Source organism: Rhinoderma darwinii (genome assembly GCF_050947455.1).
Source record: "Rhinoderma darwinii isolate aRhiDar2 chromosome 5 unlocalized genomic scaffold, aRhiDar2.hap1 SUPER_5_unloc_28, whole genome shotgun sequence".
Lineage (NCBI taxonomy): Eukaryota > Metazoa > Chordata > Amphibia > Anura > Rhinodermatidae > Rhinoderma > Rhinoderma darwinii.
Genome location: NW_027461785.1, coordinates 709,905 through 735,434, shown reverse-complemented (window position 1 = coordinate 735,434; position 25,530 = coordinate 709,905). Strand labels below are relative to the sequence as shown.

General features: G+C 49.6%; 13 non-coding genes and 1 pseudogene across 13 annotated transcripts; all 14 read right to left on the bottom strand.

Annotated features, from left to right (window-relative positions):
- Nucleotides 1–1,018: 1,018 nt before the first annotated feature.
- Nucleotides 1,019–1,209, bottom strand: LOC142689071 (U2 spliceosomal RNA). Its single transcript, XR_012858094.1, has one exon. It is a non-coding gene; the product is annotated as a U2 spliceosomal RNA (small nuclear RNA).
- A 1,290-nt stretch (nt 1,210–2,499) lies between these two features.
- LOC142689070 (U2 spliceosomal RNA) lies at nt 2,500–2,690 on the bottom strand. Its single transcript, XR_012858093.1, has one exon. It is a non-coding gene; the product is annotated as a U2 spliceosomal RNA (small nuclear RNA).
- A 1,290-nt stretch (nt 2,691–3,980) lies between these two features.
- Nucleotides 3,981–4,171, bottom strand: LOC142689069 (U2 spliceosomal RNA). Its single transcript, XR_012858092.1, has one exon. It is a non-coding gene; the product is annotated as a U2 spliceosomal RNA (small nuclear RNA).
- Nucleotides 4,172–5,461: 1,290 nt separating this feature from the next.
- Nucleotides 5,462–5,652, bottom strand: LOC142689068 (U2 spliceosomal RNA). The gene has a single exon (XR_012858091.1). It is a non-coding gene; the product is annotated as a U2 spliceosomal RNA (small nuclear RNA).
- A 1,290-nt stretch (nt 5,653–6,942) lies between these two features.
- On the bottom strand, nt 6,943–7,133 carry LOC142689067 (U2 spliceosomal RNA). Its single transcript, XR_012858090.1, has one exon. It is a non-coding gene; the product is annotated as a U2 spliceosomal RNA (small nuclear RNA).
- Nucleotides 7,134–8,423: 1,290 nt separating this feature from the next.
- Nucleotides 8,424–8,614, bottom strand: LOC142689066 (U2 spliceosomal RNA). Its single transcript, XR_012858089.1, has one exon. It is a non-coding gene; the product is annotated as a U2 spliceosomal RNA (small nuclear RNA).
- Nucleotides 8,615–9,904: 1,290 nt separating this feature from the next.
- LOC142689065 (U2 spliceosomal RNA) lies at nt 9,905–10,095 on the bottom strand. The gene has a single exon (XR_012858088.1). It is a non-coding gene; the product is annotated as a U2 spliceosomal RNA (small nuclear RNA).
- A 1,290-nt stretch (nt 10,096–11,385) lies between these two features.
- On the bottom strand, nt 11,386–11,576 carry LOC142689063 (U2 spliceosomal RNA). Its single transcript, XR_012858086.1, has one exon. It is a non-coding gene; the product is annotated as a U2 spliceosomal RNA (small nuclear RNA).
- A 1,290-nt stretch (nt 11,577–12,866) lies between these two features.
- On the bottom strand, nt 12,867–13,057 carry LOC142689061 (U2 spliceosomal RNA). The gene has a single exon (XR_012858085.1). It is a non-coding gene; the product is annotated as a U2 spliceosomal RNA (small nuclear RNA).
- A 1,290-nt stretch (nt 13,058–14,347) lies between these two features.
- On the bottom strand, nt 14,348–14,538 carry LOC142689060 (U2 spliceosomal RNA). The gene has a single exon (XR_012858084.1). It is a non-coding gene; the product is annotated as a U2 spliceosomal RNA (small nuclear RNA).
- Nucleotides 14,539–15,828: 1,290 nt separating this feature from the next.
- On the bottom strand, nt 15,829–16,019 carry LOC142689059 (U2 spliceosomal RNA). Its single transcript, XR_012858083.1, has one exon. It is a non-coding gene; the product is annotated as a U2 spliceosomal RNA (small nuclear RNA).
- Nucleotides 16,020–17,309: 1,290 nt separating this feature from the next.
- On the bottom strand, nt 17,310–17,500 carry LOC142689058 (U2 spliceosomal RNA). Its single transcript, XR_012858082.1, has one exon. It is a non-coding gene; the product is annotated as a U2 spliceosomal RNA (small nuclear RNA).
- A 1,290-nt stretch (nt 17,501–18,790) lies between these two features.
- Nucleotides 18,791–18,978, bottom strand: LOC142689113 (U2 spliceosomal RNA). The gene has a single exon (XR_012858121.1). It is a non-coding gene; the product is annotated as a U2 spliceosomal RNA (small nuclear RNA).
- A 6,418-nt stretch (nt 18,979–25,396) lies between these two features.
- On the bottom strand, nt 25,397–25,466 carry LOC142689273 (U2 spliceosomal RNA; annotated as a pseudogene).
- Between the last annotated feature and the right edge of the window lie 64 nt (nt 25,467–25,530).

Here is a 25,530-nt window from a genome sequence, read left to right as displayed (position 1 = left end):
TGGCAGCGGCAGCAAGTGCATGCCCACAGCCACCCCTTGTTCCTTCACACCTTGTATCAGCTTTAATCCAGTCCTGTGCTGCCTGCTGAGCAGCACTGAACAACACTGCCTGGGCCCAGGCTTTTATCTCTGAGGCAGGCCCCATTATGATGTCAGAAAGCTGGCTCTGGAATCCTGAGGGCTCCACTATGACACGTGCAAAGTTCCGTCTGAACTTTATATAAGACTGTGAGGCTCAGTCAGTCACTCAGTGTTGCCTGAGAGGGCAACACTGCAACAGCCGGCCGCCAGGCTGTCTTTTTTTTGCACATTTATTTGCCTCCAGGAGGCCACAAGAGGGAGACAAGGGACTGCAAAATGGAAAATAGGCATCCACCAACTTTACAGACAACTTCTCTTTGCTCCTACAACCTCCATCCTTGCACAGTTTGTTATTCTTCCAGGTAACATAGTAACAAATCCAAATTGCTGCTCTCTTTGTAGGCAAGCAAGGGTTTGTTGCAACTGCAATTCTTACTTCTTCTTGAAATGTAGGGACGACAGTACATTCCATCACATCCACCTAGTGTACACAGGTAGGTCCATTGTGGCGGGTAGGCGGCTGGCTGCTTTAATGGCTGTTTGCTGTTCCCCTACTCCACTCCACTCCACTATTTGACTGTGGTGCTGCATCAATCAGTGGCTGGCTCAGGTGCAGCTCTTTAACTTACCTAGGAGGGAGGGAGGGAGGGCGGAGAGAAGACAAGGAAGGTGAATGAGCTGTTCCAATGTGAAATGCCGGAAACACAGAAACACAGAAGACACACACACACACACACACACACACACAACAAGAGGTGGCAATGTATTCATTAATTGCATTTAATAAATGAGCTCATTATCACACATGACTGTACAAATGCATTGTCCAACAGGTGTTGAAATAATGGGATTAAAAGGGGAGATCCCTTCAGAAAGACAGAAACAATGGCAAAGAGAAAAAACACTTTTGGAATCTGATTTTAGTCAACACATAAGGGAAGGGTGCACCGGTCCTGGAAATACTGCAATACCAGGTCAATGCGTGGAGTGGACAGAGCAAGCTCTATTTCCATCTCCCTGTTCTAAAAATCCATTTAATATATGGTCCCCAGATAGGGGACGTATCAGATATTAAACTGATAAGAACAGATACTACACTTGATCTTAGCCAAAAGGCCGAGAAGCGATAACCCGAGCGGCCCTTGCCTTGCCCGAGCCTGTCCCATACTGCTGTTCACCCCTTGCAGCGATTCAGCCTACTCCTAGGCAATTCCATGGGGCCCTGCAGGCTCACACACATTTACAGCTACTAAGCGGGAGGTGAATAAAGGCCGGAGAGGAAGCCAGACAGGATTTGCTTCTTTTGCTTGCACCACAATGCAGTGCTGAAAGAGGAGGAATCTACATAAAAACGCCTTCCTGGCAACGCCCAAATGCCCTCCTGCCATGCAGATAAACACTGGCAGCGGCAGCAAGTGCATGCCCACAGCCACCCCTTGTTCCTTCACACCTTGTATCAGCTTTAATCCAGTCCTGTGCTGCCTGCTGAGCAGCACTGAACAACACTGCCTGGGCCCAGGCTTTTATCTCTGAGGCAGGCCCCATTATGATGTCAGAAAGCTGGCTCTGGAATCCTGAGGGCTCCACTATGACACGTGCAAAGTTCCGTCTGAACTTTATATAAGACTGTGAGGCTCAGTCAGTCACTCAGTGTTGCCTGAGAGGGCAACACTGCAACAGCCGGCCGCCAGGCTGTCTTTTTTTTGCACATTTATTTGCCTCCAGGAGGCCACAAGAGGGAGACAAGGGACTGCAAAATGGAAAATAGGCATCCACCAACTTTACAGACAACTTCTCTTTGCTCCTACAACCTCCATCCTTGCACAGTTTGTTATTCTTCCAGGTAACATAGTAACAAATCCAAATTGCTGCTCTCTTTGTAGGCAAGCAAGGGTTTGTTGCAACTGCAATTCTTACTTCTTCTTGAAATGTAGGGACGACAGTACATTCCATCACATCCACCTAGTGTACACAGGTAGGTCCATTGTGGCGGGTAGGCGGCTGGCTGCTTTAATGGCTGTTTGCTGTTCCCCTACTCCACTCCACTCCACTATTTGACTGTGGTGCTGCATCAATCAGTGGCTGGCTCAGGTGCAGCTCTTTAACTTACCTAGGAGGGAGGGAGGGAGGGCGGAGAGAAGACAAGGAAGGTGAATGAGCTGTTCCAATGTGAAATGCCGGAAACACAGAAACACAGAAGACACACACACACACACACACACACACACAACAAGAGGTGGCAATGTATTCATTAATTGCATTTAATAAATGAGCTCATTATCACACATGACTGTACAAATGCATTGTCCAACAGGTGTTGAAATAATGGGATTAAAAGGGGAGATCCCTTCAGAAAGACAGAAACAATGGCAAAGAGAAAAAACACTTTTGGAATCTGATTTTAGTCAACACATAAGGGAAGGGTGCACCGGTCCTGGAAATACTGCAATACCAGGTCAATGCGTGGAGTGGACAGAGCAAGCTCTATTTCCATCTCCCTGTTCTAAAAATCCATTTAATATATGGTCCCCAGATAGGGGACGTATCAGATATTAAACTGATAAGAACAGATACTACACTTGATCTTAGCCAAAAGGCCGAGAAGCGATAACCCGAGCGGCCCTTGCCTTGCCCGAGCCTGTCCCATACTGCTGTTCACCCCTTGCAGCGATTCAGCCTACTCCTAGGCAATTCCATGGGGCCCTGCAGGCTCACACACATTTACAGCTACTAAGCGGGAGGTGAATAAAGGCCGGAGAGGAAGCCAGACAGGATTTGCTTCTTTTGCTTGCACCACAATGCAGTGCTGAAAGAGGAGGAATCTACATAAAAACGCCTTCCTGGCAACGCCCAAATGCCCTCCTGCCATGCAGATAAACACTGGCAGCGGCAGCAAGTGCATGCCCACAGCCACCCCTTGTTCCTTCACACCTTGTATCAGCTTTAATCCAGTCCTGTGCTGCCTGCTGAGCAGCACTGAACAACACTGCCTGGGCCCAGGCTTTTATCTCTGAGGCAGGCCCCATTATGATGTCAGAAAGCTGGCTCTGGAATCCTGAGGGCTCCACTATGACACGTGCAAAGTTCCGTCTGAACTTTATATAAGACTGTGAGGCTCAGTCAGTCACTCAGTGTTGCCTGAGAGGGCAACACTGCAACAGCCGGCCGCCAGGCTGTCTTTTTTTTGCACATTTATTTGCCTCCAGGAGGCCACAAGAGGGAGACAAGGGACTGCAAAATGGAAAATAGGCATCCACCAACTTTACAGACAACTTCTCTTTGCTCCTACAACCTCCATCCTTGCACAGTTTGTTATTCTTCCAGGTAACATAGTAACAAATCCAAATTGCTGCTCTCTTTGTAGGCAAGCAAGGGTTTGTTGCAACTGCAATTCTTACTTCTTCTTGAAATGTAGGGACGACAGTACATTCCATCACATCCACCTAGTGTACACAGGTAGGTCCATTGTGGCGGGTAGGCGGCTGGCTGCTTTAATGGCTGTTTGCTGTTCCCCTACTCCACTCCACTCCACTATTTGACTGTGGTGCTGCATCAATCAGTGGCTGGCTCAGGTGCAGCTCTTTAACTTACCTAGGAGGGAGGGAGGGAGGGCGGAGAGAAGACAAGGAAGGTGAATGAGCTGTTCCAATGTGAAATGCCGGAAACACAGAAACACAGAAGACACACACACACACACACACACACACACAACAAGAGGTGGCAATGTATTCATTAATTGCATTTAATAAATGAGCTCATTATCACACATGACTGTACAAATGCATTGTCCAACAGGTGTTGAAATAATGGGATTAAAAGGGGAGATCCCTTCAGAAAGACAGAAACAATGGCAAAGAGAAAAAACACTTTTGGAATCTGATTTTAGTCAACACATAAGGGAAGGGTGCACCGGTCCTGGAAATACTGCAATACCAGGTCAATGCGTGGAGTGGACAGAGCAAGCTCTATTTCCATCTCCCTGTTCTAAAAATCCATTTAATATATGGTCCCCAGATAGGGGACGTATCAGATATTAAACTGATAAGAACAGATACTACACTTGATCTTAGCCAAAAGGCCGAGAAGCGATAACCCGAGCGGCCCTTGCCTTGCCCGAGCCTGTCCCATACTGCTGTTCACCCCTTGCAGCGATTCAGCCTACTCCTAGGCAATTCCATGGGGCCCTGCAGGCTCACACACATTTACAGCTACTAAGCGGGAGGTGAATAAAGGCCGGAGAGGAAGCCAGACAGGATTTGCTTCTTTTGCTTGCACCACAATGCAGTGCTGAAAGAGGAGGAATCTACATAAAAACGCCTTCCTGGCAACGCCCAAATGCCCTCCTGCCATGCAGATAAACACTGGCAGCGGCAGCAAGTGCATGCCCACAGCCACCCCTTGTTCCTTCACACCTTGTATCAGCTTTAATCCAGTCCTGTGCTGCCTGCTGAGCAGCACTGAACAACACTGCCTGGGCCCAGGCTTTTATCTCTGAGGCAGGCCCCATTATGATGTCAGAAAGCTGGCTCTGGAATCCTGAGGGCTCCACTATGACACGTGCAAAGTTCCGTCTGAACTTTATATAAGACTGTGAGGCTCAGTCAGTCACTCAGTGTTGCCTGAGAGGGCAACACTGCAACAGCCGGCCGCCAGGCTGTCTTTTTTTTGCACATTTATTTGCCTCCAGGAGGCCACAAGAGGGAGACAAGGGACTGCAAAATGGAAAATAGGCATCCACCAACTTTACAGACAACTTCTCTTTGCTCCTACAACCTCCATCCTTGCACAGTTTGTTATTCTTCCAGGTAACATAGTAACAAATCCAAATTGCTGCTCTCTTTGTAGGCAAGCAAGGGTTTGTTGCAACTGCAATTCTTACTTCTTCTTGAAATGTAGGGACGACAGTACATTCCATCACATCCACCTAGTGTACACAGGTAGGTCCATTGTGGCGGGTAGGCGGCTGGCTGCTTTAATGGCTGTTTGCTGTTCCCCTACTCCACTCCACTCCACTATTTGACTGTGGTGCTGCATCAATCAGTGGCTGGCTCAGGTGCAGCTCTTTAACTTACCTAGGAGGGAGGGAGGGAGGGCGGAGAGAAGACAAGGAAGGTGAATGAGCTGTTCCAATGTGAAATGCCGGAAACACAGAAACACAGAAGACACACACACACACACACACACACACACAACAAGAGGTGGCAATGTATTCATTAATTGCATTTAATAAATGAGCTCATTATCACACATGACTGTACAAATGCATTGTCCAACAGGTGTTGAAATAATGGGATTAAAAGGGGAGATCCCTTCAGAAAGACAGAAACAATGGCAAAGAGAAAAAACACTTTTGGAATCTGATTTTAGTCAACACATAAGGGAAGGGTGCACCGGTCCTGGAAATACTGCAATACCAGGTCAATGCGTGGAGTGGACAGAGCAAGCTCTATTTCCATCTCCCTGTTCTAAAAATCCATTTAATATATGGTCCCCAGATAGGGGACGTATCAGATATTAAACTGATAAGAACAGATACTACACTTGATCTTAGCCAAAAGGCCGAGAAGCGATAACCCGAGCGGCCCTTGCCTTGCCCGAGCCTGTCCCATACTGCTGTTCACCCCTTGCAGCGATTCAGCCTACTCCTAGGCAATTCCATGGGGCCCTGCAGGCTCACACACATTTACAGCTACTAAGCGGGAGGTGAATAAAGGCCGGAGAGGAAGCCAGACAGGATTTGCTTCTTTTGCTTGCACCACAATGCAGTGCTGAAAGAGGAGGAATCTACATAAAAACGCCTTCCTGGCAACGCCCAAATGCCCTCCTGCCATGCAGATAAACACTGGCAGCGGCAGCAAGTGCATGCCCACAGCCACCCCTTGTTCCTTCACACCTTGTATCAGCTTTAATCCAGTCCTGTGCTGCCTGCTGAGCAGCACTGAACAACACTGCCTGGGCCCAGGCTTTTATCTCTGAGGCAGGCCCCATTATGATGTCAGAAAGCTGGCTCTGGAATCCTGAGGGCTCCACTATGACACGTGCAAAGTTCCGTCTGAACTTTATATAAGACTGTGAGGCTCAGTCAGTCACTCAGTGTTGCCTGAGAGGGCAACACTGCAACAGCCGGCCGCCAGGCTGTCTTTTTTTTGCACATTTATTTGCCTCCAGGAGGCCACAAGAGGGAGACAAGGGACTGCAAAATGGAAAATAGGCATCCACCAACTTTACAGACAACTTCTCTTTGCTCCTACAACCTCCATCCTTGCACAGTTTGTTATTCTTCCAGGTAACATAGTAACAAATCCAAATTGCTGCTCTCTTTGTAGGCAAGCAAGGGTTTGTTGCAACTGCAATTCTTACTTCTTCTTGAAATGTAGGGACGACAGTACATTCCATCACATCCACCTAGTGTACACAGGTAGGTCCATTGTGGCGGGTAGGCGGCTGGCTGCTTTAATGGCTGTTTGCTGTTCCCCTACTCCACTCCACTCCACTATTTGACTGTGGTGCTGCATCAATCAGTGGCTGGCTCAGGTGCAGCTCTTTAACTTACCTAGGAGGGAGGGAGGGAGGGCGGAGAGAAGACAAGGAAGGTGAATGAGCTGTTCCAATGTGAAATGCCGGAAACACAGAAACACAGAAGACACACACACACACACACACACACACACAACAAGAGGTGGCAATGTATTCATTAATTGCATTTAATAAATGAGCTCATTATCACACATGACTGTACAAATGCATTGTCCAACAGGTGTTGAAATAATGGGATTAAAAGGGGAGATCCCTTCAGAAAGACAGAAACAATGGCAAAGAGAAAAAACACTTTTGGAATCTGATTTTAGTCAACACATAAGGGAAGGGTGCACCGGTCCTGGAAATACTGCAATACCAGGTCAATGCGTGGAGTGGACAGAGCAAGCTCTATTTCCATCTCCCTGTTCTAAAAATCCATTTAATATATGGTCCCCAGATAGGGGACGTATCAGATATTAAACTGATAAGAACAGATACTACACTTGATCTTAGCCAAAAGGCCGAGAAGCGATAACCCGAGCGGCCCTTGCCTTGCCCGAGCCTGTCCCATACTGCTGTTCACCCCTTGCAGCGATTCAGCCTACTCCTAGGCAATTCCATGGGGCCCTGCAGGCTCACACACATTTACAGCTACTAAGCGGGAGGTGAATAAAGGCCGGAGAGGAAGCCAGACAGGATTTGCTTCTTTTGCTTGCACCACAATGCAGTGCTGAAAGAGGAGGAATCTACATAAAAACGCCTTCCTGGCAACGCCCAAATGCCCTCCTGCCATGCAGATAAACACTGGCAGCGGCAGCAAGTGCATGCCCACAGCCACCCCTTGTTCCTTCACACCTTGTATCAGCTTTAATCCAGTCCTGTGCTGCCTGCTGAGCAGCACTGAACAACACTGCCTGGGCCCAGGCTTTTATCTCTGAGGCAGGCCCCATTATGATGTCAGAAAGCTGGCTCTGGAATCCTGAGGGCTCCACTATGACACGTGCAAAGTTCCGTCTGAACTTTATATAAGACTGTGAGGCTCAGTCAGTCACTCAGTGTTGCCTGAGAGGGCAACACTGCAACAGCCGGCCGCCAGGCTGTCTTTTTTTTGCACATTTATTTGCCTCCAGGAGGCCACAAGAGGGAGACAAGGGACTGCAAAATGGAAAATAGGCATCCACCAACTTTACAGACAACTTCTCTTTGCTCCTACAACCTCCATCCTTGCACAGTTTGTTATTCTTCCAGGTAACATAGTAACAAATCCAAATTGCTGCTCTCTTTGTAGGCAAGCAAGGGTTTGTTGCAACTGCAATTCTTACTTCTTCTTGAAATGTAGGGACGACAGTACATTCCATCACATCCACCTAGTGTACACAGGTAGGTCCATTGTGGCGGGTAGGCGGCTGGCTGCTTTAATGGCTGTTTGCTGTTCCCCTACTCCACTCCACTCCACTATTTGACTGTGGTGCTGCATCAATCAGTGGCTGGCTCAGGTGCAGCTCTTTAACTTACCTAGGAGGGAGGGAGGGAGGGCGGAGAGAAGACAAGGAAGGTGAATGAGCTGTTCCAATGTGAAATGCCGGAAACACAGAAACACAGAAGACACACACACACACACACACACACACACAACAAGAGGTGGCAATGTATTCATTAATTGCATTTAATAAATGAGCTCATTATCACACATGACTGTACAAATGCATTGTCCAACAGGTGTTGAAATAATGGGATTAAAAGGGGAGATCCCTTCAGAAAGACAGAAACAATGGCAAAGAGAAAAAACACTTTTGGAATCTGATTTTAGTCAACACATAAGGGAAGGGTGCACCGGTCCTGGAAATACTGCAATACCAGGTCAATGCGTGGAGTGGACAGAGCAAGCTCTATTTCCATCTCCCTGTTCTAAAAATCCATTTAATATATGGTCCCCAGATAGGGGACGTATCAGATATTAAACTGATAAGAACAGATACTACACTTGATCTTAGCCAAAAGGCCGAGAAGCGATAACCCGAGCGGCCCTTGCCTTGCCCGAGCCTGTCCCATACTGCTGTTCACCCCTTGCAGCGATTCAGCCTACTCCTAGGCAATTCCATGGGGCCCTGCAGGCTCACACACATTTACAGCTACTAAGCGGGAGGTGAATAAAGGCCGGAGAGGAAGCCAGACAGGATTTGCTTCTTTTGCTTGCACCACAATGCAGTGCTGAAAGAGGAGGAATCTACATAAAAACGCCTTCCTGGCAACGCCCAAATGCCCTCCTGCCATGCAGATAAACACTGGCAGCGGCAGCAAGTGCATGCCCACAGCCACCCCTTGTTCCTTCACACCTTGTATCAGCTTTAATCCAGTCCTGTGCTGCCTGCTGAGCAGCACTGAACAACACTGCCTGGGCCCAGGCTTTTATCTCTGAGGCAGGCCCCATTATGATGTCAGAAAGCTGGCTCTGGAATCCTGAGGGCTCCACTATGACACGTGCAAAGTTCCGTCTGAACTTTATATAAGACTGTGAGGCTCAGTCAGTCACTCAGTGTTGCCTGAGAGGGCAACACTGCAACAGCCGGCCGCCAGGCTGTCTTTTTTTTGCACATTTATTTGCCTCCAGGAGGCCACAAGAGGGAGACAAGGGACTGCAAAATGGAAAATAGGCATCCACCAACTTTACAGACAACTTCTCTTTGCTCCTACAACCTCCATCCTTGCACAGTTTGTTATTCTTCCAGGTAACATAGTAACAAATCCAAATTGCTGCTCTCTTTGTAGGCAAGCAAGGGTTTGTTGCAACTGCAATTCTTACTTCTTCTTGAAATGTAGGGACGACAGTACATTCCATCACATCCACCTAGTGTACACAGGTAGGTCCATTGTGGCGGGTAGGCGGCTGGCTGCTTTAATGGCTGTTTGCTGTTCCCCTACTCCACTCCACTCCACTATTTGACTGTGGTGCTGCATCAATCAGTGGCTGGCTCAGGTGCAGCTCTTTAACTTACCTAGGAGGGAGGGAGGGAGGGCGGAGAGAAGACAAGGAAGGTGAATGAGCTGTTCCAATGTGAAATGCCGGAAACACAGAAACACAGAAGACACACACACACACACACACACACACACAACAAGAGGTGGCAATGTATTCATTAATTGCATTTAATAAATGAGCTCATTATCACACATGACTGTACAAATGCATTGTCCAACAGGTGTTGAAATAATGGGATTAAAAGGGGAGATCCCTTCAGAAAGACAGAAACAATGGCAAAGAGAAAAAACACTTTTGGAATCTGATTTTAGTCAACACATAAGGGAAGGGTGCACCGGTCCTGGAAATACTGCAATACCAGGTCAATGCGTGGAGTGGACAGAGCAAGCTCTATTTCCATCTCCCTGTTCTAAAAATCCATTTAATATATGGTCCCCAGATAGGGGACGTATCAGATATTAAACTGATAAGAACAGATACTACACTTGATCTTAGCCAAAAGGCCGAGAAGCGATAACCCGAGCGGCCCTTGCCTTGCCCGAGCCTGTCCCATACTGCTGTTCACCCCTTGCAGCGATTCAGCCTACTCCTAGGCAATTCCATGGGGCCCTGCAGGCTCACACACATTTACAGCTACTAAGCGGGAGGTGAATAAAGGCCGGAGAGGAAGCCAGACAGGATTTGCTTCTTTTGCTTGCACCACAATGCAGTGCTGAAAGAGGAGGAATCTACATAAAAACGCCTTCCTGGCAACGCCCAAATGCCCTCCTGCCATGCAGATAAACACTGGCAGCGGCAGCAAGTGCATGCCCACAGCCACCCCTTGTTCCTTCACACCTTGTATCAGCTTTAATCCAGTCCTGTGCTGCCTGCTGAGCAGCACTGAACAACACTGCCTGGGCCCAGGCTTTTATCTCTGAGGCAGGCCCCATTATGATGTCAGAAAGCTGGCTCTGGAATCCTGAGGGCTCCACTATGACACGTGCAAAGTTCCGTCTGAACTTTATATAAGACTGTGAGGCTCAGTCAGTCACTCAGTGTTGCCTGAGAGGGCAACACTGCAACAGCCGGCCGCCAGGCTGTCTTTTTTTTGCACATTTATTTGCCTCCAGGAGGCCACAAGAGGGAGACAAGGGACTGCAAAATGGAAAATAGGCATCCACCAACTTTACAGACAACTTCTCTTTGCTCCTACAACCTCCATCCTTGCACAGTTTGTTATTCTTCCAGGTAACATAGTAACAAATCCAAATTGCTGCTCTCTTTGTAGGCAAGCAAGGGTTTGTTGCAACTGCAATTCTTACTTCTTCTTGAAATGTAGGGACGACAGTACATTCCATCACATCCACCTAGTGTACACAGGTAGGTCCATTGTGGCGGGTAGGCGGCTGGCTGCTTTAATGGCTGTTTGCTGTTCCCCTACTCCACTCCACTCCACTATTTGACTGTGGTGCTGCATCAATCAGTGGCTGGCTCAGGTGCAGCTCTTTAACTTACCTAGGAGGGAGGGAGGGAGGGCGGAGAGAAGACAAGGAAGGTGAATGAGCTGTTCCAATGTGAAATGCCGGAAACACAGAAACACAGAAGACACACACACACACACACACACACACACAACAAGAGGTGGCAATGTATTCATTAATTGCATTTAATAAATGAGCTCATTATCACACATGACTGTACAAATGCATTGTCCAACAGGTGTTGAAATAATGGGATTAAAAGGGGAGATCCCTTCAGAAAGACAGAAACAATGGCAAAGAGAAAAAACACTTTTGGAATCTGATTTTAGTCAACACATAAGGGAAGGGTGCACCGGTCCTGGAAATACTGCAATACCAGGTCAATGCGTGGAGTGGACAGAGCAAGCTCTATTTCCATCTCCCTGTTCTAAAAATCCATTTAATATATGGTCCCCAGATAGGGGACGTATCAGATATTAAACTGATAAGAACAGATACTACACTTGATCTTAGCCAAAAGGCCGAGAAGCGATAACCCGAGCGGCCCTTGCCTTGCCCGAGCCTGTCCCATACTGCTGTTCACCCCTTGCAGCGATTCAGCCTACTCCTAGGCAATTCCATGGGGCCCTGCAGGCTCACACACATTTACAGCTACTAAGCGGGAGGTGAATAAAGGCCGGAGAGGAAGCCAGACAGGATTTGCTTCTTTTGCTTGCACCACAATGCAGTGCTGAAAGAGGAGGAATCTACATAAAAACGCCTTCCTGGCAACGCCCAAATGCCCTCCTGCCATGCAGATAAACACTGGCAGCGGCAGCAAGTGCATGCCCACAGCCACCCCTTGTTCCTTCACACCTTGTATCAGCTTTAATCCAGTCCTGTGCTGCCTGCTGAGCAGCACTGAACAACACTGCCTGGGCCCAGGCTTTTATCTCTGAGGCAGGCCCCATTATGATGTCAGAAAGCTGGCTCTGGAATCCTGAGGGCTCCACTATGACACGTGCAAAGTTCCGTCTGAACTTTATATAAGACTGTGAGGCTCAGTCAGTCACTCAGTGTTGCCTGAGAGGGCAACACTGCAACAGCCGGCCGCCAGGCTGTCTTTTTTTTGCACATTTATTTGCCTCCAGGAGGCCACAAGAGGGAGACAAGGGACTGCAAAATGGAAAATAGGCATCCACCAACTTTACAGACAACTTCTCTTTGCTCCTACAACCTCCATCCTTGCACAGTTTGTTATTCTTCCAGGTAACATAGTAACAAATCCAAATTGCTGCTCTCTTTGTAGGCAAGCAAGGGTTTGTTGCAACTGCAATTCTTACTTCTTCTTGAAATGTAGGGACGACAGTACATTCCATCACATCCACCTAGTGTACACAGGTAGGTCCATTGTGGCGGGTAGGCGGCTGGCTGCTTTAATGGCTGTTTGCTGTTCCCCTACTCCACTCCACTCCACTATTTGACTGTGGTGCTGCATCAATCAGTGGCTGGCTCAGGTGCAGCTCTTTAACTTACCTAGGAGGGAGGGAGGGAGGGCGGAGAGAAGACAAGGAAGGTGAATGAGCTGTTCCAATGTGAAATGCCGGAAACACAGAAACACAGAAGACACACACACACACACACACACACACACAACAAGAGGTGGCAATGTATTCATTAATTGCATTTAATAAATGAGCTCATTATCACACATGACTGTACAAATGCATTGTCCAACAGGTGTTGAAATAATGGGATTAAAAGGGGAGATCCCTTCAGAAAGACAGAAACAATGGCAAAGAGAAAAAACACTTTTGGAATCTGATTTTAGTCAACACATAAGGGAAGGGTGCACCGGTCCTGGAAATACTGCAATACCAGGTCAATGCGTGGAGTGGACAGAGCAAGCTCTATTTCCATCTCCCTGTTCTAAAAATCCATTTAATATATGGTCCCCAGATAGGGGACGTATCAGATATTAAACTGATAAGAACAGATACTACACTTGATCTTAGCCAAAAGGCCGAGAAGCGATAACCCGAGCGGCCCTTGCCTTGCCCGAGCCTGTCCCATACTGCTGTTCACCCCTTGCAGCGATTCAGCCTACTCCTAGGCAATTCCATGGGGCCCTGCAGGCTCACACACATTTACAGCTACTAAGCGGGAGGTGAATAAAGGCCGGAGAGGAAGCCAGACAGGATTTGCTTCTTTTGCTTGCACCACAATGCAGTGCTGAAAGAGGAGGAATCTACATAAAAACGCCTTCCTGGCAACGCCCAAATGCCCTCCTGCCATGCAGATAAACACTGGCAGCGGCAGCAAGTGCATGCCCACAGCCACCCCTTGTTCCTTCACACCTTGTATCAGCTTTAATCCAGTCCTGTGCTGCCTGCTGAGCAGCACTGAACAACACTGCCTGGGCCCAGGCTTTTATCTCTGAGGCAGGCCCCATTATGATGTCAGAAAGCTGGCTCTGGAATCCTGAGGGCTCCACTATGACACGTGCAAAGTTCCGTCTGAACTTTATATAAGACTGTGAGGCTCAGTCAGTCACTCAGTGTTGCCTGAGAGGGCAACACTGCAACAGCCGGCCGCCAGGCTGTCTTTTTTTTGCACATTTATTTGCCTCCAGGAGGCCACAAGAGGGAGACAAGGGACTGCAAAATGGAAAATAGGCATCCACCAACTTTACAGACAACTTCTCTTTGCTCCTACAACCTCCATCCTTGCACAGTTTGTTATTCTTCCAGGTAACATAGTAACAAATCCAAATTGCTGCTCTCTTTGTAGGCAAGCAAGGGTTTGTTGCAACTGCAATTCTTACTTCTTCTTGAAATGTAGGGACGACAGTACATTCCATCACATCCACCTAGTGTACACAGGTAGGTCCATTGTGGCGGGTAGGCGGCTGGCTGCTTTAATGGCTGTTTGCTGTTCCCCTACTCCACTCCACTCCACTATTTGACTGTGGTGCTGCATCAATCAGTGGCTGGCTCAGGTGCAGCTCTTTAACTTACCTAGGAGGGAGGGAGGGAGGGCGGAGAGAAGACAAGGAAGGTGAATGAGCTGTTCCAATGTGAAATGCCGGAAACACAGAAACACAGAAGACACACACACACACACACACACACACACAACAAGAGGTGGCAATGTATTCATTAATTGCATTTAATAAATGAGCTCATTATCACACATGACTGTACAAATGCATTGTCCAACAGGTGTTGAAATAATGGGATTAAAAGGGGAGATCCCTTCAGAAAGACAGAAACAATGGCAAAGAGAAAAAACACTTTTGGAATCTGATTTTAGTCAACACATAAGGGAAGGGTGCACCGGTCCTGGAAATACTGCAATACCAGGTCAATGCGTGGAGTGGACAGAGCAAGCTCTATTTCCATCTCCCTGTTCTAAAAATCCATTTAATATATGGTCCCCAGATAGGGGACGTATCAGATATTAAACTGATAAGAACAGATACTACACTTGATCTTAGCCAAAAGGCCGAGAAGCGATAACCCGAGCGGCCCTTGCCTTGCCCGAGCCTGTCCCATACTGCTGTTCACCCCTTGCAGCGATTCAGCCTACTCCTAGGCAATTCCATGGGGCCCTGCAGGCTCACACACATTTACAGCTACTAAGCGGGAGGTGAATAAAGGCCGGAGAGGAAGCCAGACAGGATTTGCTTCTTTTGCTTGCACCACAATGCAGTGCTGAAAGAGGAGGAATCTACATAAAAACGCCTTCCTGGCAACGCCCAAATGCCCTCCTGCCATGCAGATAAACACTGGCAGCGGCAGCAAGTGCATGCCCACAGCCACCCCTTGTTCCTTCACACCTTGTATCAGCTTTAATCCAGTCCTGTGCTGCCTGCTGAGCAGCACTGAACAACACTGCCTGGGCCCAGGCTTTTATCTCTGAGGCAGGCCCCATTATGATGTCAGAAAGCTGGCTCTGGAATCCTGAGGGCTCCACTATGACACGTGCAAAGTTCCGTCTGAACTTTATATAAGACTGTGAGGCTCAGTCAGTCACTCAGTGTTGCCTGAGAGGGCAACACTGCAACAGCCGGCCGCCAGGCTGTCTTTTTTTTGCACATTTATTTGCCTCCAGGAGGCCACAAGAGGGAGACAAGGGACTGCAAAATGGAAAATAGGCATCCACCAACTTTACAGACAACTTCTCTTTGCTCCTACAACCTCCATCCTTGCACAGTTTGTTATTCTTCCAGGTAACATAGTAACAAATCCAAATTGCTGCTCTCTTTGTAGGCAAGCAAGGGTTTGTTGCAACTGCAATTCTTACTTCTTCTTGAAATGTAGGGACGACAGTACATTCCATCACATCCACCTAGTGTACACAGGTAGGTCCATTGTGGCGGGTAGGCGGCTGGCTGCTTTAATGGCTGTTTGCTGTTCCCCTACTCCACTCCACTCCACTATTTGACTGTGGTGCTGCATCAATCAGTGGCTGGCTCAGGTGCAGCTCTTTAACTTACCTAGGAGGGAGGGAGGGAGGGCGGAGAGAAGACAAGGAAGGTGAATGAGCTGTTCCAATGTGAAATGCCGGAAACACAGAAACACAGAAGACACACACACACACACACACACACACACAACAAGAGGTGGCAATGTATTCATTAATTGCATTTAATAAATGAGCTCATTATCACACATGACTGTACAAATGCATTGTCCAACAGGTGTTGAAATAATGGGATTAAAAGGGGAGATCCCTTCAGAAAGACAGAAACAATGGCAAAGAGAAAAAACACTTTTGGAATCTGATTTTAGTCAACACATAAGGGAAGGGTGCACCGGTCCTGGAAATACTGCAATACCAGGTCAATGCGTGGAGTGGACAGAGCAAGCTCTATTTCCATCTCCCTGTTCTAAAAATCCATTTAATATATGGTCCCCAGATAGGGGACGTATCAGATATTAAACTGATAAGAACAGATACTACACTTGATCTTAGCCAAAAGGCCGAGAAGCGATAACCCGAGCGGCCCTTGCCTTGCCCGAGCCTGTCCCATACTGCTGTTCACCCCTTGCAGCGATTCAGCCTACTCCTAGGCAATTCCATGGGGCCCTGCAGGCTCACACACATTTACAGCTACTAAGCGGGAGGTGAATAAAGGCCGGAGAGGAAGCCAGACAGGATTTGCTTCTTTTGCTTGCACCACAATGCAGTGCTGAAAGAGGAGGAATCTACATAAAAACGCCTTCCTGGCAACGCCCAAATGCCCTCCTGCCATGCAGATAAACACTGGCAGCGGCAGCAAGTGCATGCCCACAGCCACCCCTTGTTCCTTCACACCTTGTATCAGCTTTAATCCAGTCCTGTGCTGCCTGCTGAGCAGCACTGAACAACACTGCCTGGGCCCAGGCTTTTATCTCTGAGGCAGGCCCCATTATGATGTCAGAAAGCTGGCTCTGGAATCCTGAGGGCTCCACTATGACACGTGCAAAGTTCCGTCTGAACTTTATATAAGACTGTGAGGCTCAGTCAGTCACTCAGTGTTGCCTGAGAGGGCAACACTGCAACAGCCGGCCGCCAGGCTGTCTTTTTTTTGCACATTTATTTGCCTCCAGGAGGCCACAAGAGGGAGACAAGGGACTGCAAAATGGAAAATAGGCATCCACCAACTTTACAGACAACTTCTCTTTGCTCCTACAACCTCCATCCTTGCACAGTTTGTTATTCTTCCAGGTAACATAGTAACAAATCCAAATTGCTGCTCTCTTTGTAGGCAAGCAAGGGTTTGTTGCAACTGCAATTCTTACTTCTTCTTGAAATGTAGGGACGACAGTACATTCCATCACATCCACCTAGTGTACACAGGTAGGTCCATTGTGGCGGGTAGGCGGCTGGCTGCTTTAATGGCTGTTTGCTGTTCCCCTACTCCACTCCACTCCACTATTTGACTGTGGTGCTGCATCAATCAGTGGCTGGCTCAGGTGCAGCTCTTTAACTTACCTAGGAGGGAGGGAGGGAGGGCGGAGAGAAGACAAGGAAGGTGAATGAGCTGTTCCAATGTGAAATGCCGGAAACACAGAAACACAGAAGACACACACACACACACACACACACACACAACAAGAGGTGGCAATGTATTCATTAATTGCATTTAATAAATGAGCTCATTATCACACATGACTGTACAAATGCATTGTCCAACAGGTGTTGAAATAATGGGATTAAAAGGGGAGATCCCTTCAGAAAGACAGAAACAATGGCAAAGAGAAAAAACACTTTTGGAATCTGATTTTAGTCAACACATAAGGGAAGGGTGCACCGGTCCTGGAAATACTGCAATACCAGGTCAATGCGTGGAGTGGACAGAGCAAGCTCTATTTCCATCTCCCTGTTCTAAAAATCCATTTAATATATGGTCCCCAGATAGGGGACGTATCAGATATTAAACTGATAAGAACAGATACTACACTTGATCTTAGCCAAAAGGCCGAGAAGCGATAACCCGAGCGGCCCTTGCCTTGCCCGAGCCTGTCCCATACTGCTGTTCACCCCTTGCAGCGATTCAGCCTACTCCTAGGCAATTCCATGGGGCCCTGCAGGCTCACACACATTTACAGCTACTAAGCGGGAGGTGAATAAAGGCCGGAGAGGAAGCCAGACAGGATTTGCTTCTTTTGCTTGCACCACAATGCAGTGCTGAAAGAGGAGGAATCTACATAAAAACGCCTTCCTGGCAACGCCCAAATGCCCTCCTGCCATGCAGATAAACACTGGCAGCGGCAGCAAGTGCATGCCCACAGCCACCCCTTGTTCCTTCACACCTTGTATCAGCTTTAATCCAGTCCTGTGCTGCCTGCTGAGCAGCACTGAACAACACTGCCTGGGCCCAGGCTTTTATCTCTGAGGCAGGCCCCATTATGATGTCAGAAAGCTGGCTCTGGAATCCTGAGGGCTCCACTATGACACGTGCAAAGTTCCGTCTGAACTTTATATAAGACTGTGAGGCTCAGTCAGTCACTCAGTGTTGCCTGAGAGGGCAACACTGCAACAGCCGGCCGCCAGGCTGTCTTTTTTTTGCACATTTATTTGCCTCCAGGAGGCCACAAGAGGGAGACAAGGGACTGCAAAATGGAAAATAGGCATCCACCAACTTTACAGACAACTTCTCTTTGCTCCTACAACCTCCATCCTTGCACAGTTTGTTATTCTTCCAGGTAACATAGTAACAAATCCAAATTGCTGCTCTCTTTGTAGGCAAGCAAGGGTTTGTTGCAACTGCAATTCTTACTTCTTCTTGAAATGTAGGGACGACAGTACATTCCATCACATCCACCTAGTGTACACAGGTAGGTCCATTGTGGCGGGTAGGCGGCTGGCTGCTTTAATGGCTGTTTGCTGTTCCCCTACTCCACTCCACTCCACTATTTGACTGTGGTGCTGCATCAATCAGTGGCTGGCTCAGGTGCAGCTCTTTAACTTACCTAGGAGGGAGGGAGGGAGGGCGGAGAGAAGACAAGGAAGGTGAATGAGCTGTTCCAATGTGAAATGCCGGAAACACAGAAACACAGAAGACACACACACACACACACACACACACACAACAAGAGGTGGCAATGTATTCATTAATTGCATTTAATAAATGAGCTCATTATCACACATGACTGTACAAATGCATTGTCCAACAGGTGTTGAAATAATGGGATTAAAAGGGGAGATCCCTTCAGAAAGACAGAAACAATGGCAAAGAGAAAAAACACTTTTGGAATCTGATTTTAGTCAACACATAAGGGAAGGGTGCACCGGTCCTGGAAATACTGCAATACCAGGTCAATGCGTGGAGTGGACAGAGCAAGCTCTATTTCCATCTCCCTGTTCTAAAAATCCATTTAATATATGGTCCCCAGATAGGGGACGTATCAGATATTAAACTGATAAGAACAGATTTTTTGATTGAAAATTGCTTTATTGACAATCAATCGTCATCATACAAACATTACTGCGACGCAGCGCAAGCCATGAAGCAGCAAATAATAAATAATAACAGTCGTCAAACATAACATGGCAGTATAATACACAGTACAGGCTAGCCTATGCTATACATTACACCACATGCTACACTAACATTCTTGCATTCACTAACGCCAAACAACAAAGCATTACAGACAAGTGATGGGATAGGGGAGTGGGTAGGAGGGGATAGGGAAGGGGGAAATCACAGGCCCGAAGCTTTATTGAAAGACAACACACAAGAAGGGAGAGTGGGGGGAAGGGGAGTATCAGTCCTCTTCCTCATCGACGTCCGGGCTGTCCCAGGTGGAATAGTCTCTGAGCAGGCTGTGGATCAGCCTGCGGCAGTCCTGGACGGACACACTCTCTCTCCGCAAAATCAGACGATTCCTGGCGAACCATATAGCGTCCTTAAAACAGTTCATAAGGCGCCAGGCTTCCTGGATTGCTCCATCCGTGGTATTCCCAGGAAATAGTCCATAAAGTACCGAGCGGTACGACAGTCTGTTCCTGGGAACTGAGTCCTTGAGTTCGTGTTCCAAGGCTTTCAACAGACCCTGTGCAAAGGGGCACTGCCAGAAAATGTGCAAAGATGTTTCCTCCGTGAAGGGGCACCTGGGGCAGTACCGGGTCTTGCACAGGTTGCGGGCATGCATGAATGACCTAAGAGGCAGTCCTCCCTGGATGGCCATCCATGAAATGTCCTTGTGCCCGTTGGTCAACCTGTCAGATGACACGTTAGTCCAAACAGTCTCCAACGTGTCGGCATGAAGCCCTGGAACAAACTCCAGTGAGTCCTTTGCTCTGATGTGCTTGTGGATCGTCTTAGGTTTCCACAAGTCGGGCTTAAGACCCTCCAGTTGATGCTCCCTCACAAACCGGACGACATCTCCGTAGAACCAGGGAGCGTGCCAGTTGTAAGGGAAGGAGCTGTCCCACTTATCCCAGCCAAAACCTCGCCAGAGGGGAAGGAGGAAGTAGCGGGACATGGCCTTGCCCGCAGAGCCGTTTGCTGTCCTCAGAGTCCTACGAACACAGTCACATACAAAAGCGATCCGCAGCAGAGTGGGAATGTCGGGTATACCCTTCCCACCTTTGCGGGGCTCCTTGTACATAACAGTCCGCTTTACTCTGTCCATTTTCGAGCCCCAGATGAAGCGAAACACAGTCCTGGTAATGGCCCTCGAGACCGTTGCAAGAGGGGGCCATGCCTGTGCAGTGTATTGTAGCACAGGCAAGACTTCGTTACGCAGGACCATTGCTTTGCCCTCAATAGTGAGTTGTCTGAGGCTCCACAGTCCGATCCTTTGGTTGACTTTGGCCAAGCGTTCTTCCCACGACTTTAGGGCTGCACCTTCCTTACCGAACCAGACTCCCAGAATTTTGATGAAGTCCGGCTTGATAGTAAACGGGAAGGAGGCAGGAGAAGGCAGGTACCACTTTCCGAAGAGCATGGCTTCCGACTTCCCGCAGTTGACTTTTGCCCCTGAAGCGCGTCCGAACTCCTCACAGGTCTGGACGAGTGCAGTCACCGAACTCTGGTCAGCGCAGAAGACGGTCACGTCGTCCATGTACAGCGAGCATTTGACCTCGAAGTGTCCTGGACCTGGTGCGGTGATCCCTCTGATCTCTCCATTCTGCCGGATAGCCTCTGCGAAGAGCTCTATAACACAAACAAAAAGGAGAGGTGAAAGAGGACAGCCTTGTCTAACCCCCGACGATACAGGAAAGGGGTCAGTCTTCCAGCCGTTCACCAGCACCGAGCTGTAAATGTCGCAATACATCAGGTTAACATACAAACAGAACAACCTGCCAAGCCGCAGCCTACGCAGAGCCTTACCCATGAATTCGTGAGAGACCCGGTCAAAAGCCTTCTCCTGATCCAGACTGACCAGGGCCGCGTGTGTACGGCGGCTTTGCATGTAATGCACCGTGTCCCTCACCAGGGCAAGACTGTCGGCCACCCTACGGCCAGGAATGCCGCAGGTTTGGTCCGATCCGATGATCTGTCCGATGACAACCTTCAGTCTGTTGGTCAATACTTTGGCGAGGATCTTGTAGTCCACGTTCAGGAGAGAGATGGGACGCCAGTTTTTCAGGTCACATCTCTCCCCCTTCCGTTTATACAAGATCGTGATCATGCCTTCTCTCAAGGACGGTGGCATTCTACCCTCCACCACCATCTCCTCATAGAGCTCCAGCAGGTCCGGACAGATCAAGTCCCCCAGCGCTACATAGAGCTCTGCTGGGAGACCATCACTGCCCGGGGTCCTGCCGGGTCTGAAGGATTTAGCGGCAGAGAGCAGTTCCTCCACCGTCAGGGGTACATCCATAGCCTCCGTACCTGCAGGATCAAGATGATTAGTGATACCTGACAGGAATTTATCGGCGGCTTCGGGGTCAGTGGTTTTCCGGGAGTAGAGGCTTCGGTAGTAGTCTGTGACGACTCCCATCACCTCCTTCTTCCCAGAATGCATGTTTCCGGTCTCATCTCGGAGTTCCTTCAGGGGCGTGTGGCCGGCATGGAGTTTCCTGAAAAAGAACGAGTTACATTTCTCACCCTTCTCCAGGTTCTCCACCTTGGAACGAAAGACAATTCGCTTGGATTCCTCCTCAAAGTGCCTTTTCAGGCCCTTTTTGGCTTCCTCCAGCTCCTTCCTGACGTCCCAGCCGCATTGAAGGAGGTCTTGCAGGGATCGCAGCTGACGCTGCATCTCTCTGAAGTCTCTCTTCCTCTCACACGCCTGTTGACGACTTTTTGCCTGAAAGAAACAACGAAATTCAACTTTAACATATTCCCACCAGTCACAGGTTTTGTCAAAGAAAACTTTATCATTCCTCCAAACAATATAGGCGTCTCTAAGTTCCGCCAGTACCTCCTCTCTTTCCAGCAGGGCACAATTCAGCTTCCAGGAGCCAGGGCCGGGAGGAAAACCGTGGCCAATGGCACCCCGGAAGAGAATGGCCCTGTGGTCAGAGAAGAAGCAGGGGATCATGGAGTGCCCATGCTGCTTGACTGCCCGGGAGGTGAACACAAAGTCAATCCGAGAACGAAGTGAGCCATCGGGTCGGCTCCATGAATAGTTCACAGAGCCGATCCCCATGGAGCCCACAACGTCCTGCAAGGATGCTTCGGTTACCATCTCGATAAGCAGTTTGGAACTGACATCCAGTTTGATTGAAGTGCCGGAACTTCGTCCATCCTCTTCGATGGGGCAGTTGAAGTCCCCGGCCATCACCACTGCCCTAGTGGTGGCGAGCTGGGTCCGCAGGGTCTGGAATAGTTCCAGGCGCTCAGCCTTCATAGGGGGAGCGTATACGTTGATGAGCCTAATCGGCTCTCCTGCCCAGGAACCGTCTACGACCAACAAGCGGCCGCAGGCGAGCTCCTGGACAGAGTCAACAGTAAATACGCTTCCCCTAATCAGGATGGCAACCCCTGCAGACTTACAGTCGCCCCCACCAGACCAGTAGGACGGGCCATGGGTCCACTGCCTGGCCAGATGATGGTATGACCTGGAAGAGGGGAGAGTACATTCCTGCAGCATAAATACATCACTCGACTGCTTGGAAAGAAAAGTTAGCACCATCTGACATCTAGTCCTATCTCTAACACTCCTCACATTGAGGCTAAAGATGTTAAGTTTAGCAGCCATGGGGGAGAATAAAGAAGGTTAGTGCAAACGATACACCTTAGTTACCAGTCCGGTCGGGCGGATCCTCCTCGCCTGGCGGGTCCGAAAGATCCAGCAGGCCCTCTGACAGAAATTGTTCCAGGATTGTAGCCACCTGGATGTCTGTTGTGAAGTCGATGACCTCAGGTTCAGACACGAGTTCCTCTACCATCTGCTCCATTTCCTCCTGCTGCGCAAGGGAATCTTCGCAGATTTCCACGACTTGTCGCTTTGAGGACTCAGCAGCTGGGCTGTCCCTCACCTTTCTCTTCCTCTGGATGGCACCTGAGGAGACAAGAGGGGGAAAATCCTCCAGGGAGAGGACTCCAGCAGCTGGAGGGGAAGATGTTAGTGCTGCTGGAGCTGGGGAGAAGGGAGGCTGGGTTGGGAGAGGTGCAGGTGACAGGACCACTGAGATGGGTGGGTAGGAGAAGGTGAGAGCCTCAGTGGGGGTGACAGGGGTTGGGGACGGGGGGGTGGGGAGGGCCGGGCGAGGGAGGGTGGGAAGGGTAGGGCGAGGGAGGGCCGGGAGAGGGGGGGGAGGGACTGTCGTCTTCTTACCATCCTTCTTTTTCCCGGTCTTCTGTGCCGCTGGAGCTCTGGCTGGGGCGGGGTTCCCTCTGGCTGGAGCTTTCGCTGCTACAGTTGCCCAGGATCGATCCCTCTTCGGGCAGTCCTTGTAAGAGTGGGCTGCTTGTCCGCAGAGGTTGCACATTGTCCGTTTCGGGCAGTCTTTGGTCTCGTGTCCTGTTACCCGGCAGTTCTTGCAGGCGTCCTCCTTGCAGTCCCTCACCGAATGACCCTTCTTGCTGCATCTCCTGCAGATCTGCGGCATGTCCGGGTAATAGATGAGGCCGTAGGAGTTGCCCAGCGAGAATGACTGGGGCAGGTGCTGGAGGCCGTCTTCCGCGCTCGAATCCTTGTTCAGTCGGACGATTACCGACCACTTGCCAGTCCAGAAGCCGAGTCCGTTCAGGATGTGGGTGGGTTCCCTCACCACTGTGCAGAACCGCTTCAGGAGCGTGGTGATGTCTTTGCCGGGGGTGTGTGGGTTCCGCATTGAGACCGTCACCCGCCTTTCCTCTCTTTGGACAGGGCAGTTGCCCACAAAGCGAGAGAAAGGGGATTCAGGCCTCGCCGCTTTCACCATCTCCCAGTACCTTCTGCAGATGTTGATCGAAGCGAAGGTCACGAAGAACATCCCGGTCATGAAGGCCTGGATACTGATGGTCTCCGGCTTAGCGAAGCCCTGATCCAGGAGCATCTTCTGGCAGAACACTTCTTCCGTCATGTCCGGCACTCTCCCGTCCACCTCCTTGAGCTTCAGGGCCACCGTCTGCTTCATCCAGGGCTCCAGGGTTGGAGCAGCCTGGTTCGGCTTCCTGGTGGCCTGTTGGCTTGAGGAGGCTTCAGGAGGAGATGTCCTGGCCTGGGCCGGCTCACCTGGTCCATCAGCCTTCTCCTTCTGGGTGGCAGGGTTGCTGGTTGAGGCCATGGCTTCTTCCAGCTGTTCCTGTCGCTTGGGGAGGATCTTCGATAGCTCTTTCCCGAAGGGGGCGGAGCTATGCAAATCTTCTCCTTGCTGGCCGAGTTTCTTCCACGAAATTTCTTCCGCAGCGGTTCCTCGTCGAGCTTCTTCTTCTGCGGCCGAGCTTCTTCGAAGATCCCCTTCAGCAGCGGCTCTTCTCCGAAGTTCTCCTTCTTCTTCCCGGCAGCGATCTCCCGGAGCTTCTTCCTCGATGGCGGCTTCTCCCTTCTGGATCGTCGTCTTCGCTGGTTCTTCTCCGCAGTTCGTCGCCGGCTTCGTCTGGAACGCTCTTGGATCGCTAAGCTAGTGTTTATAGCCCCCAGTGGTTCTCCGAGCTATCTATCCTTACAAGGACTGATAAGAACAGATTTTTTTTTTTTTTTTTTTAAAAGCCCGAGTCGTGCTTTCTATCACCCAAGTGCATAAAAAGTGCAGAGGTGCCACACAAAAAGTGCACAAGGATGCGGTCTATCGCAGCCCTTCTCTTAAAAGAGAGAGGCCCCGCATAACCATTCCCTGACCCTCCAAACCATAGGCCTAGAGGATCAAGGATCGATGGTCCCCCCTCGCCGAAGCTTAGGGAGACCCAAACACACTCCTAGGCTTCTACCTGGGCTGCCACCCCAGTGTCCACCTAGGAGCCTGCATCCTAGTTGCACCTCCCCTCCGAAGAAGGGAGGCCGGGTTGCAGGGGAAAAAGGAACCAGAAGGCCACACATTTTCCCCCTAGACCTCAGGAGGGTCCCAAAAGGGCACCGCATCCCAAAATCCTTGTGACAAACGTGACAAACACACAGTGAAAAACAAAATTAAATAAGTGGATGTGCGCTGTGATACAGCCTGGACATCCGCCAGGTATAAAAAAATTCCTCATCTCCCAGCCAGAAGGCCGGGAGAATAAAGGTGTGTGCTCATATAGCGTGAAAGAGAGTGCGTGCAAGTGTGCCTTCACTCAGTGGGATCCCACCCCCAGTGAGTTAGGGCACCCCAGGGTCACCAGCCCTGGGGCACATAGCAACTCGGGCTTCCAAACTACCCGGCCTAATGACCTCGATCCGGCGGTCGCCTGGTCACCTACAAATGGTACCTTTAAACCAAATGCGTACACCAGAGCGATGACCGTTGTGGTTCCCTGCCCTCACCTCGGCGTTCTGTCATCCCCCTACGATGGCCCACGTACCACCGGCAGGGATGATTACTAACCTCAGCTTGAGCAGGTACTACACTTGATCTTAGCCAAAAGGCCGAGAAGCGATAACCCGAGCGGCCCTTGCCTTGCCCGAGCCTGTCCCATACTGCTGTTCACCCCTTGCAGCGATT